Raw genomic sequence first — 4,985 nt, 5'->3', positions numbered from 1 at the left:
ATCAGTTATTTACTATATTTTCTACTTATAACATACACCATTGCATACTGTTATCATATAGAACTCATATAAGATTTCTTACAATATTTATATATGACCCAAAAGTCCCTTACAAGTTTTATGTGTGCTTTTTAGTATGAAGGTGGCCATAATCGGTCTGATTTTGTATATGACACATATTGGACTTACATGAAACAATGAAGGTTCCTCTGACCATTTTAAGGGAGAAAGATATATGTTTGTTGTATATGAACCATATAGTTATTTTTCATATGGGAAGCTACAATTTTCCAAACATTTCTGAAGTCGTCCTGAATTTGAGAATAAGCAAGTCATTTGAATCGACACAGGACGTCGTTTGTTCCGTATTTTCGAGTTGTGCAGCCTTCATTCATACAAAACATTAACACTCGCATTCTGTGAAGACTCGTGCTCTACCTCTGACTGGGTTATGTCGCCAAGCCAATATAAAAACATGTAATAAATATTACAATTGAAACTATTAATATAGTGTGCTTTGGCGGGCACCTCACAGACTCTGTGCAGGCTACCTGCTGCCTGCGGGCCCACGTTGGAGCCCCTTGTGTTAAGATATGTCAGGGCCAGGTGTTTTTGAATAAAGGCAGCTCAAACATGCATTTTATTCTGGGAGTAGGATAAGTCCAGCAAACAGCCCCAAAATGTGACACTGCATGAAAAGTGGGATTTTCGTCCCCGTAAGCGCCTGTAGGCTCCCGAAAATCTCCCGAATTTTCGGCAGCTTTCCTCAATTTACCAGCAGCGAGCTTCGCGTTTGTCTGTGTCACAAATTGTCATAAACGAACCATGACGTAGGTGGAGAGCCCCGCGCGGGTGCGATGCCTCTAATTAGCATATGAATAGCAGCGAAACCTCTGCCGGCCAGTTAGAGCGTCTCTGGCCTAATTAGCATGTGAATAGCAGCAAAACTAGAGTAATGGCCCACTTGAATGTAATCACTCAGTATTGGCTGAAGCCACAACTTTTAAACAAGTAAAATCCCCCGTGAATGGTTGGCAGATGACTTCAAGCCAATCACAAGGGATTTTTCTTGTTTAAAAGTAGTGGCTTCAGCCAATACCGAGTGAGTAAATTCAAGTCGGGCCGTTACTCTAAAGAGGGGGGTTATTGGGCACCCTGGCTCATTATAAATGTAAACCCCAATAATAATAATAATAATAATAAATAATTTATGTTATCATTTTTTATATATTAATGTCATTGTGCTATGTACTACATTATTCACAACATCAAGGAATATAAGAGAAAACAAAGAGGTTTATTTATAAACATACAGCTGTTTATTCAAAGAAAGAGCTTTATTTATAAACACACAACTATGTACAAAGCAGCATAATGTCTCTTATATTGTACTCCAAACACGTCAAAAAGTGCCTAAGACGTTCGGGAAAGATCCCTAAAAATCTTTTTCAAAGTGATCAAAGTGTTGAAAAAAAACCTCAAAAACGTTGTAAAAAAAGTCACTTTTTCACGCGTATATGGTGAGTTGCCCGGTACTTTGGTATCGCCTCTAATCTGGATTGCAGCGTGGCACAGAGCTCGGAGAGTTCCAGGCTGCGAGAGGGCGGTGGCCGCACAATCCATCCAGACACCCCGCCAACAATGCCGTATTCCTCATCAGATATGAGATCTATGGTGGCGCACTTCCAAATGTCCATCTCATCCTCAGCCAACACACTTCGTCTCGCTTCCAGCAACTGTAATACAATCAATAAGGACAATAAGTGACCTGAAAAATACTCACATTGACAAAAAACTGATCTAATATAATAAATCTTACCATTTTTCTTCTGGATCGACTCCGAGCTAAACTTTTCGCATTTTCCGCCTGCGATGCGAGTTCAGGTTGTTTGTATCTGAAACTCCGGCGTACCGACTCATAATACGTCTTACGGGCAGCTGGAAAACAATTAAATGAGACTGGTATTAATAAAAAGAGTCACGGTACAATTAAACAAGAAATGAGGAAAAACATTAGAAGTTATACTTACAAACAATGTCGTCATTCTCAGCAGTAAATCTGGACTTGCTGAAATAGCCCCAAGCAAATCGGAGGTCACGGCTTTGTTATGAGGCGACGTTAGTCTGTGAAAACAAAATGTGTGGGTTTAAGCTCGGATCTATTAACGTATCTATTTCCTTATACAAGAATAAAAACATATTCTTTAAATCGTAACGTTACCTTTGCTCTGGTTCATAGCGCCTGCAGTGTGCCTCAGAGACGCCGTACAGCCTCCTGTAAATTACAAGACAAAAAATACCTCTTAGTTATAAAACACACAGCTTGGGCTACTTCAAAAAATATGCTTATACATAAAATTATTCTTACCGCAATCTTGGGATTGTGCACCCGTCTGCTCTTCTTGGAGAGTTACAAACACCAAACCAAACGTCTGTTACGCTTGTCGACACTGCTGTGTGAGCCGTGACCATGACCTCGCACATGATTGGACGAAGGCGAGAAGCCTGTCGGGCTCCTCCAATCACATGCGAGGTTATTGATATAAGGAAAATCTTGTGAGACGTGTGCGCATGCGTATGATATAAACAACAAACGAAGCTGTGTGTGAAATCAACACAGTGTGCTGTCAGTTGAAAGTCCCAAGACTGAAGAAACGACCTCGGCGCTTCTGTAAACATTGCAACACTGAAGTGTGTCATATACAGTATTTTAACCACAGAAAGCGCTATTTAAAAAATGGAGTTTGGGAGAAAAAAATCCAAAAGGGCTACGTCAGATAACGTACAGAGCCTGCTGCTACCCAGTCATGAATCCGCTGTGAGTGATGTCCCGTCATGTGTAAAGACCCGGAAGATAACTTTACTGGAGTTAGAGAGATTGGTGAAAGTGAAATGCACTCCGAGGACCCAGAAAAAGAAGTGATTGAAGAATTTGAAGAAACGCACCCAGCGAATTTCAGTTCAGACAACGGTGAGCATAAATACATATTTTTTATATAAGCTTGGCTTGCTTTACGTATGTTATCATTTTAAACAATACTAAAACATATCAACAAGTAAAGTAAAATAAAATCAACAAGTTAAACAAAAACGTTGGAGTTAAATGTGGTTGATTATCACTGTTGTTGTTATTTTAATAGTAAATTATAATTGAATAGGAATATCGCGTTATAATGCATAACGTTATCTTCTGTTTGTTGTTTTTCAGACGAAACAGCAGATGACCAAAGCATTCGTCTTTTCCTGGACATCTCCTGTTGTGTGGTAAGCATGAAATTACATTTGGATATACTAGTATAAAGTTCAATACATGCTAATCCAGAGCTGAAATGGGAAAACCTAACAATTTTCACCCACATGATTGTTTTCCACTCTTAAATTTCTGTTAGTTAACTAATGAAAGCAACTAAAGTATAAACACACTTTATAAAGTATTAAAAAATCCTAAAATGAAGTTGAAGTGGATGAAGTTCCCACAAAGTACTTAACTGGTTCATTGCACTAAAGCTAGCTGTTTGAGATGCACATGATCTTTTTCAACTACAGTTTTCAAATCTTTTCATACTCAAATGGCCCTATTGATGAGAAATGAACATATTATGTTCTTTTTAAATCTCAAATGACCATATTAACGAATAACGATGGGCTTTTCAATCTCAAATGGCCATATTCATGATGGACTTTTCAATCTCAAATGGCCACATTCATGATGGACTTTTCAATCTCAAATGGCCATATTAACGATGGGCTTTTCCATCTCTAATGGTCTAATGGTGGTGCTGAGTATGTGCATTGCATGTGTTTTAAATATGTCCTTTAAATTTTCATAGGATGACTATGGATGAAGAGGGGGAAATCCTTGCTGAGGAGCAGAGTGAACCCTATCCTCACATACAAGATGGGGAGGAGCATGGAAGTGATCAGGCCAGAAGTGAAAAACCAGAACACTTGTTAATGAAACTTTTGGGCATGATGAAATTGACTGGTATCCTCCGTGACGACTTCTTACAGTATGTGGGTTGTCCAAAATGTATGACAGTGTACATGCTTACTGAAACCTATGAGCTCAGACGGGATGGTACAAAGGTTTGCAGGACTTGTGATCACATCCCATTCTACATTCACCCACAGCAGAGGTCTGCATTAAGGAAGAAATGTGGCTCTGCCTTGCTAAGAAAGCGGTGAAGAGTATGTCCATCCAATACGTTCTTACTGATACAAGAGTGTTGTGCAGTCTCTGGGAGGACTTGTTAAAAGACTAGGATTTGAAGAGAAATTAGATGAAAGGCGAAAGCGGGAAATGCCAAAGGGTGTGTTAGGAGATGTATATGATGGACAAGTATGGCAGGATTACCAGTATGTGAATTCAATAACTGTAGTCATGCCACTATGCACAGTATTTGAGCTGTGATGTAATTGCACAAGTTTCCTTGCTTCATTCCCTTCCAGACAGACATTTTGTTGTTTGACATGTTGTTTGCATAGAATGCACAAATTGAGCCTGATTAAAACTCTGTTAAAACAATTAAAATTGTTGAAATAAATTGTTTTGTGTATCTTTTTTTTACCTAACATTGGTTATTGCTAATGACATACAGAGATATTAATATATACTGTTAGCCTGGACAAACTGAATCTACTTAAAGGGATAGTTAAAAAAAATTAGGGAAAAATATTTTGAAAGTATTGTGATAAATGATGAAGAAAATATTTTGATAAATGATTGTCATTAAACCTAAAGATGATTTTGAATTACTCTGTCCAACATCTCCGCTTAGTTAACTGAGTTGAAAGATTTTCTATTTTTAATTCATTTATAATTATAATTCTCTTAGTGTTATAAATGGTATTATAACACAAAACTCATGACTAAGTCAGTCATTGAATAAACTTGATTCTCCACTGAACACACACAAAACTGCGAAAAATACAATACAATGTGCTGTTTATGTCAATAAACACTGATCACCTGAACGGTGACTTTC

At 38.1% G+C, this 4,985-nt stretch overlaps 1 long non-coding RNA gene across 1 annotated transcript; it reads left to right on the top strand.

The window, feature by feature from the left end:
• Positions 1 to 2,590: 2,590 nt before the first annotated feature.
• Positions 2,591 to 4,544, top strand: LOC135718141 (uncharacterized). The gene is made up of 3 exons (XR_010520581.1): positions 2,591 to 2,971; positions 3,209 to 3,264; positions 3,831 to 4,544. It is a non-coding gene; the product is annotated as an uncharacterized lncRNA (long non-coding RNA).
• The last annotated feature ends 441 nt before the right edge of the window (positions 4,545 to 4,985 follow it).

This window comes from Paramisgurnus dabryanus, chromosome 10 (genome assembly GCF_030506205.2).
Source record: "Paramisgurnus dabryanus chromosome 10, PD_genome_1.1, whole genome shotgun sequence".
Lineage (NCBI taxonomy): Eukaryota > Metazoa > Chordata > Actinopteri > Cypriniformes > Cobitidae > Paramisgurnus > Paramisgurnus dabryanus.
This window is presented reverse-complemented; position numbering and strand designations above follow the sequence as displayed.